The following is a 9,969-nucleotide window of genomic DNA, read 5'->3' as shown; positions in this document are numbered from 1 at the left end:
ACTCGGGCCTTCAAGTTTAGTTCTGCTTCTTTTTTTGAACTTTATGTGTCTTTGTGGTTTTTTTTTTGGGTATGAAGAGCTCGTTCATCTAAGCTTTTGGTTCTCTCTTTTGATTTTATATTGTCGTGACCAGATTGATTTTGTTTTCAGGAATTCCGCGGTGGCCCAATTCCAATGTGGATCAGAAGTTTTCAGACTTTCTCCTTAGGTCTGGAATCTTCTAAGAATGCTTTTGGCCTCAGAAATTTGGGTGGCACTGACCTGAGACCCTGGCAGTGGCCGCGCCATGCAGGGATGCAAAGGCAGATGGGGAGGGAAGAAGCCCCAAGATTTCCCAGGGAGTGGATTGAGTAGCTGGGTTGTACTGGATGCAAAGGATCAGGGAGAGGAAAGGTAAGCCTCGGAGCCCCAGAAAGAGGCTGGCAGGTGTTGCAAGACCAGGAAAGTAGAGGGAGGTGAGGGTGGGGCCAGGTCCAGAAGTGGTGGTCCTGGGGCCCAAGAAAGGCACTAATTTGGTCTGGGTGAGAAGGGTCAGGAAGCAGTATTGGTTCCTCCCGTGTCTGGGGCTCCAAGTCTAGTGATGGCGCAGGTCCCAAACTGGGAGTAGTGAACAGCAGGGGAGATGGAAGGGTGAATGTGGCTTGGGGAATCAAGGTGCAGAGGGCTGTGCTATAGACTTACCCCAAGAGGCCTGAGGATAGGAGTGCCAATGCTTGCATTTTTTTCTCAAGACAAATAAGTGTCCGTATTACTGATTTTAAAGATTTTGTAATTTTTATGCGTTTTAATGATTTCTGTCAACATTTTACAGCTGCTTGACTTTGCAGCTCAGCAATTCATAAACAAGGTCACCAGAAAGACTGGGATGGTGTATTAATAGAAGGCACCATCATGTTTTTAACATTACCAGAGAACAAAAATACAGGAAAAACATTTTTCACTGTGCACAGATTAAGGAAAAGAAAAGGGGTCGAGGAGGGTGTTGAGTAACCAGCCATCCTTTGCTGAAGTGGCACAGGGAGAAAACTCTTAACATATGGAGCTATTAATCTGCTCTAATATTAAAGACCATACCATTTGAAGTTCTGATTTTCATTATTTCATCCATAACTAAATGATTTCTTTCTGGGATATATTTGTAGATGTGTTAAGGTTTATGTGTACACATGCTGGTCACAGTGAGCATATAAAATGCCCTCATCATTTCACAAACTATTCCCTACTGGAAAAGACGATGAAATCTGTTTTCTCTGTTCCTTCCTGTTGCAAATGTCAGTGGTAATGAGTTCAAAGTACCCAATAGTGCACATTTTGAGAGTTATTCCACTCCTCCAGCTGAACCTGTTTCTTTGCCTCAAGGACCAACAAAGCCAAGAGTTGAAGATAAACCAGAAGTTGAATCTGAACCACCACAATTTCTTGAACCATGACCTCGAGAATAACCTGGTTTTCCTCCTTGAGGGCCAAGACCGGGCAGAAGAGATATGGAACAAAATGACTCAGAACCATTGAATAATTTGCTACCCTGACAGTCATCAACACTTGCATTTTTCAAAATGTCCATAACATAGGAACCCATTGATATGATGTGGCAGTGTTTTCACTGTTACTTTCAAATAAACCATGAATTGATTTGAAATCCATAATTTCTAAATGCTTTTAACCAGTATTGTATTAATTTCACAGAAAATTATATCATAGAAATTTCATCAAGTTCCCCATGCTATGAAGTCTTTTGGAGAAGTTTCTTATGATAATTCATCACAATTTTGTGAGGTAATCTATAGTCAAGCCAGCAGGAAATGCAAAGGCAACAATCAAGAGGGCTCTTTCTCAATAGGAATTTAATTGGTCCTTGATGATCTGCTTTTCCCACAAGGGACCAGAGGCCTCAAGCCAGACATCATGTAAGAAATTATTCAGCAAAGGGCAGCAGAGGACATGAGAGAACAAAAGTCACAGGAAGAGAGTTTTGCAGAATGATTATTTTAACTTTTAGCATATGATGACACAAAAGCAAACAGTCTAGAGAATCCTCCATCCTGAAAGCCCCTTTCAAGTCCTCACCCACATTGTAAATGTAGAAGGGCTATGTACCATATCTCATCTTTCCATAGAGATGAAGAAAAATATAATGAAAATTTTAGAAAATTTAGAGTTTTAACATAACTAGGTCAATTATATAAACCTAGTAAAATGTTAGTAAGGACAAACAAGTATAAACACGATAAAATAATAGTAAGGAAGAAGCAATAGCAAATATGTTCAACCATAAAAATGTCTCCAAATTGATATAAGTGCAAGCTGTGTGCTGAGACTTTTCTAAATTCATTTTCTTCTGCTTCATGCTAGAAAAGAAATGACATCAAGACAAATGAATCTCATTTTTATGAACGTCTTGTCTTTCTGTCATTTCCTTATCAAGCACATTTCTAAAATTTTTATGTCTATTCATGATATTATATTGAGTGACAGGAATAAATATAATCATTAATAAGTTTTATTTACTAATATCAAGTTAAGGAAAAAATAATCAAAAGAATGGCAGATTTTCTTAATGGATAAAACGAATATGCTGTCAGAAAGAAAAAAGTTTAACAAATAAACCCTACTAGAACTACCAGCAATAATCCAAGAAGCAGGAGAGCCTTTCCCTTTAAACAATGGATATTTTCAGACTGTGAGAGAGGGGGACATGACTATTTTGGGTGTGTTCCCACTGCTGAGCCCATCAGGATTCAACAGATGACTCTAAACTCACAGTATCACAGATAGCCCTGATTGATCTTAGTGGGACACACACACACACACACACACACACACAGAGAGAGAGAGAGAGAGGGAATAGCATTGAACATTGAGAAAGAGGTTTGAAAGAAGGATGGTGACCAAGGTCACAGGAAGGCGAGGGTAGAGTAGTCAGTATACATTGTGTACTTGTGTGAAATTGTCTAAAAACAAAATTTACTTAATAATAAAATTTATCCAGGTTCACATCTACACTGTTTAGCTTGTCAGACCCTCTCCATGCTGTCCCCTTCCCTGATTTGGACTTCCACCCCTCTGCCTCATCCTGCCTGAGACCTATGGACTAATCTGAGAAATATACCTGTCACCACTTATCAAAACTTATTTTTGTAACATGCAGAGTGTATTACAGTGTTCCACAACTGGTGAAACACAGTGAATAAATGTTCATGAATTGACAAGCCCTAAGTGACATATCTAGAACACAACCTCTACACTTTAGGCTCAGGGAACATAGCAGAGCAGGGGGCAGATGGAGTATCAATTAATATCCCAACTCTCACCAGCAAAGTTTCCTCATACAACAGGTGGTGATCAACACAGAAATCCGCAACTGCCCCAAAATATAGAGAATAAGAGACTGCATAATACATGTCCCTGAATAGCACACTTATATTTAACTTCAGCCACCCAGGCCTCAGAGACCATTGTAGAATGGAGGAGGGGGGCTGTAGGAAGCAGGGGTGATGAATGACAAGAAGGAAACAGTGTTCCAGGTGACTGAGAAATTGCTAATATTAATTTACAACAATGGTGACAGCATACACAAAATCCATATAAACTTAAACCAAACAAAAATCATAGACAAGGGGAAATGGGTAAGAAATGTCAATGGGAGCCGAGGAACTATTGGCAACTGATCACTGTTGGGTGAGGGAGAGGTTGGTCTTAAGGGAGTGACCAGTCTCCAGTGGCTGAAATTATATTGAGGGATTTCTGGGGACACAAAATTGACTAACTAGGCCTTAACATATATGACAGAATGCATGATATCTGGTGGAGTGTTATGGAGATTCAGATAAGGAAAGGTGTACAAATATTGTTATGATGCATTGTATAAAATCCCACCAAATTCAATAAAAATAGAAAAAAAAACTTCAGTGCTGTAACATAGCACTTTGATAATATTTTATAATATGCTTTGATTTAGAGAATGAAAGAGTAGCTAATCTTAAAGATTTTGACTTGATTCTCTTTGATACAGCAGTTTTTAAATATTTGGAATGATGTTTTTGAATATAAAGAGGCATGGCTGTGACTTCTCCTTGGGACAGTTCACCAGGTTGCTTTGAAGACTGGCAGATATCTAAGGATGAATGAAACAGTTTAAAAAGAACATGCCTGACAAAAACATTGCGTGGAATCCACTGGAAACATTTGGTGTTGATATCTGAACTCTCTTATCCCATAATATTTTCTCTTATCAGTGCTACTGTACTTGAGGTCATCCTGACATTTTGTAAAAGGGAGTAGTTTTGGACAAATGCCTGTCATTTCCATTTGCCTTACCTTACTCTTGTTTTCTTGATTTTCTGTCTGACTTGGAGTACAGGAGAGGCTTATGGAACGAAGGCTAATAAACTTTGAAGATCCTTTTTAAGAAAGGGGAAAAATCATAATTCTTGTATATCATTAACGTCCCAATAAGCAATTCATACTTGTTTTTAAGCCTATGCTTATCCATAAGTGAGTTAAGAGTTAGTGAGTACAAAAATACATTAATATAAAGATAATTAATATAGCAAACTGAGACTAGCATGTGCTATTCTATATCACATATACATGAACTTCCACAATTTGCAGCAATTTTAGCAAAGTATTTGCAGGAAATATATCATTTTTGGGATGGTGTCATAGTTGTCATGGAGGTATGGAATAATCATGCTTTCAAATTCTTTAAGTGGAGCAATAATCAATTTATATTTGTGTATGCTGAAAATCATTAAAACTTGGAAATTCCATATAGTATAATAAAAAAGAATATGTCAATTCAACATACACGTGTATGGGAGTATATAGTTATGGGAGATTTTCATATAATATTTTCTGATTTCACAAATATTTATTGAAATTGTACTGTGAAAATCTATATATTAAAATGTACGTAGTCACATATTTTCTATATGTTAACTCAAGGGCATAATAAATGATGCACTGAGTTTCATTCTTCAAATAACCTCCCACTGTAGTATACTGTTGCTTGACCATGATATTATTTGGGCAAATTTTGCCACTGTTTGAAAAAATTAAAGGCATGAAAGAAGGAACTATATTCTTCAAGGAACTACATAGCAGGAAGGAGAAAACCCATGTTTAAGGACAGGGCTGATACGCTAAGCTGGCACTCAAGGTGTGTATAGTGAATAATACACATTTAAAATTTCCACAGAAACAACTTTCGAAGTGGAAGTTGAAATGTTTTATTTCACCAGAAAAAAAAGCTCCACTGAGTTCTGACAACTAATTAACTATCTAAGAATCCCCGGGGTAAATACTGAAGTGCATATTGAATTATAGAGAAAAGGAACAGATTGCAGTGTAAGAACCACTTAAAGATGGACTAATATTTTAGTTTCTATTTTCCAAGAAAACTGTTATAAGGGAACTTTAACAAATAAATAGGCTTTTGGTTGAAATTATTCAATCTTCTTAATTTCACCTGTTTTGTAGTTATGTTTTCCATTAAAAGGGAACATTTTTTACTAGCACAGATTTTAACTAACCATTATAATTAAAGAGGAAGAATGTTTATACAACACATATTGAATAAGCAAGTTAAGTAACTACATTTTAGATCTATTAAGAAGCATTTCATTTATGTAATCATCACTATCTACCTCTTATGAAGTTAGAAATACAATACCTCTTGGTAATCAATATTAAAGCAAACTGATTCCATAATACAGACAGACATTCAATAACATTGTATTTAATATGCTCATTGTGTTTTAAAGCACAGCTGCTACATAAAACTTACTGAGAAAGTTCATGCCTTTTCCTCTGTGGAACAGGTATGTATTTTCCATGTTTTGCCTAAGAGCAGCAAGCATAGAATGGCTTCTAAAATACAAAACTGAAACAATCATAGAGATGTCAAAATTGTGTTTCATAGTCTGTTTTATAAAAGGTGTTGTAGAGAGGTTTCATGTCTTTAGTCCCATAGTACGTTTTAGACACCTCTCAGGGAAATTGAAGACATTCTCTTAATGTGATTTATTTTTACCAATGTAATATTCATAAATTTCCTTTCTTGGTTTCTGCTTTTAGGTGGAATATTTTTCAGGGTTTCCATATGCAAAACTGTACATATCAGACTTTCATACAGAAAAGAATAACATAGGCATCAAATGACATACAGAACCATGATTATGTATGAACCATAGAATGTACACCAAGATGTCACAACCAATAATCCAAAACTTCCTTGGCTTTAGTGACCCCATTGTTAGGGAAAGCTGAAGTAACTGTTCCACCTGATAACTGGAAGTAATTTTGAAAGACAAGTATACCCTGAGAAGAAACATAAATACTTAGGGAAAGAACTCGTCAAGGTTTCTCCAAACAATAAACTGAACAACCAATTCCTTCTATATGCCGTATGTATAAGGAAAAGGGTTTTTTATCAATTTTGAAATAGTGGATACTGTCAAGATAGCCTATTGCCTTAGTGTCTTGGCTAGTTCCAAGACTTTAACTGTTATAAAACTGCTAAGATTTGGATAAAGAGTGTCTTACAAAATGTAGGTTCTGTTCTTGGTCCCAAGATAGTGACAATCCTTTGGGATTTTCTAAAAACTCTAGGAAATGAGATGTAACTGGAAGAAGTAGATTATTTGGGGATATTCATTTGCATATTTAGTCCCTAACCTCTTTATTTCTCATTTGATTTTGTCCACCATAAAGTGAGGAAAGTCTTCTTCCACATACTGCCGCAGTCATGATATTCCGTCAAAGGACACGGGACAAACAGCCATGATGTACTGACCCCTGTGAACATTTGAACGAAAGTGCATCTATCTTCTCTTCAGTTGGTAATGACAGGTTCTTTGCTCAGTTACACAAAAGCAATATCGAATTCTAATGGCTCTGGGTCGAGTTTTGAGCTATTATTATTAAGAAGAATACAGGGAGGAGGATGCTGGAGGGATGCTTAGCAGTTAAAAGAATTTGCTCCTCTTCCAGATTTGGTTCCTAGCACATGTATGGTGGATTACAGTCATTGGTAACTCCAGTTCCCTCTTCTATACTCCAAGGAAATTGTGCCTACATAGTATACTTACTAAGGTACAGCAGACAAAAATATATGCACATAAAACAAAATAATTGATAAATAGTTCTTAAAAATTAATATTGGGGAGGGTTGGGAGATACAGTCAGTGGTTAAGAGCTGTCCATAACTCCAGTTCTGTGGGAATCCAACACTCTCTTTTGACCTGTGCGGGCATTGAATGATATGGGTCCACTTACACACATGCAGGCACGGAAAATAAAAGTAATAAAATATCTTTAAAAATGAATACTGGGATAGTTGAAGACAAATGATGTAAATATTATTTCTGCTTTCTCAGAATTGTGCTTTGGTCAATTGGCAGAATAGTTATAAGAAAGAGATTAAAAATTTTCTAGACAGATTGTTAGAAACTGTCCCAAGATAACTTGAAAACCTGGTATGACACTAATATGAGAATCTATATGACACTACCAGTTAGTGATGCGAATATTTGCCAAGGGCAGAGAGTTCATCTCAGCTTCAATATAGCCCAGAGATGGTCTCACAGGAAACTTTATAATTAATCCATGTTGATTAACTCGTTCCTGAATTAGAGCTGAAGTATTTAGCTGCAAAATTTGCAGGTCTCACATTTCCAGCACAAATACAATGACACAGTCAACAGAAGCATTGGCATCATTTTCTGCCAAAATAATAAATCAAAACTCATCAATTTCTGGGTAAATTAGTGATTATTCCAATATTCACCATGTGAAATATACCTAGAATTTCAAAATTTACTTTGCCTGTACATAAAACAGGCTTGGAGGAGATTTCAAAAGAAATTTTCAATGTACCTATCTATTCTTCCAATTGTATTTGGGTATATTGTTTTTCGAGTACTAATCATTTGAAATTAAGCAACTGAAATATTTTTGAAATATTTTTAAAAAGTTTCTTTCAAAGATTATTAGATAACACAAAGTGCCTATATTCATAGGTGTGAATCCCGTGCTTCAAAGATCATAGAAAAATACATGCAACTGCTTTGTCTCATGAGAAAAAGTAAAAACCAAAATTAATAATACCCTTATTCAATATTATAAGAATACCAAGCAAATAAAAGCATCCTAATGGTACTTTAATTGACAAATTAGATATTTTTCAAATTTTTAAATTATACATGGTGCAATAACTTTCCTCCTTTATGTTTTTTTTCTCTAAGGGATGCAGTAAGAGGAAAAATAGAGAAAGGATGACTTCTACTATTGTGGAATTGAAAATATTTTCATGATTTTAATTATGAGCATATCATTTAAGGCATTCTTATTACATGTTGTTTCTCTTGTTAGATTAGAAACGATATTACAGCAAATGTGCTGCTATACATTTTCTCTTCATTGAAAGAAAATCTCTAGATTACTTCATTTTGACAGGTAGAACATTCTGGAATAAAATGACAAAGTATGCATATAAGTCAAGTTCATCTCAAGTAAATCTAAAGTTGAAGCAATTAATCAATAATGAAGTAATAGAATTTTAGATGAGCTGTTGAGCTGATATGGGCTTTGTCATGTTAATGTCACCATTCATAACTGGGGACATCTGCTATCTGCCTTACCCTCTATGGTAATGTGTGACTTCATACATCTATATAACAGCACAGTAAGTCTTTTTACTTTGAAGATTTTATCCACAGTTAAGTGAATGCTCTCAGACAGTGAATGATTGGCAATACTTAGTTAATCCATGTGTGTGATCTATAATCCTGTCTAACATTGCTAAGCATAATGTAGCATGGACAGAGTAAAACGATATTTCATTTTGACTTTCTGGCATAGTCCATCATTTGATATAGCGGTTATTAAGTTTCAAGCATAAAATGTTGTAAATAGAGGAATTAGAGCATTATTTTAGAGAAAAAACATACAGACATTTTGGTTTTAGAAACTTGAATTCAAACTTTGGTTTAGCAACGTGCCAAATCTTGATCTTTGGTAAATTATGTGATATTAAACAATATATTAAATCAAAAGACACAGTATTGAGTTATTAAATAAATGCATGTCCATACATTCAAACACACACAGATAAAATGATATAAATGGATGACGGTTGATATAGATGTTAGAGAGATGGTAGATAGACAGATGATAGATAGATAGATGATAGATGATAGATAGATAGATAGATAGATAGATAGATAGATAGATAGATAGATAGATAGACAGATGGATGATAGATGGATGATAGATGAATGGATGATAGATGGATGATAGATGAAAGGATGATAGATGAATGGATGGTAGATATGAGGGTGAGTTGACTGGCAAAATAATGAATTGGTCAATAAATTTTAGCTGCTATCAAAAAGTAAATACTAATGAAAAGAATGGTTATTTCATAGATAAGTAAATTTTAAATGCTTTTTTGGAGAGTATTTATATATTTTGCCCCTCAATCACATTTATTATATTAGGAAGTATCACAATATTAATATATTATTTACTGACACCAAAATATAGACAATTTATTGGAAGGATACAGAATGTCTGATCAGTGTGAAGTGGAAATAAAAATAGCAAAAGTATCCAAAACTTATATGTTGAAATTTTGGTCCCCAACTCAACAATGTTCAGAAATAGGCTTTGAGTGAAGTATTTAAATTTTGAAGATTCTATCTTTATCAATGTATTCATAAGTTGATACATACGTGAACCGATGTGGTATTGATATGTTATAGAGTTAGGAGATGGAAATGAATTGAAGGCAGTGGATCTAGGGGATATGCTCATTGAGTCTCTCCACTTCTGCCATCACCCCTTCTTGGTTGCCTCCTAGTAACTAGGTCTTGGCAGCCTCTTCCTCCTCGTGCTGAAAATACAGAATTACCTGAACCCAAATCTTATAAATATCGGTTCAGAAACTTATTAACTGAAACCTCTGTAACT

Source organism: Nannospalax galili, unplaced genomic scaffold, assembly GCF_000622305.1.
Source record: "Nannospalax galili isolate Female #2095 unplaced genomic scaffold, S.galili_v1.0 scaffold79, whole genome shotgun sequence".
NCBI lineage: Eukaryota > Metazoa > Chordata > Mammalia > Rodentia > Spalacidae > Nannospalax > Nannospalax galili.
Note: the sequence above shows the minus strand (reverse complement) of the source record.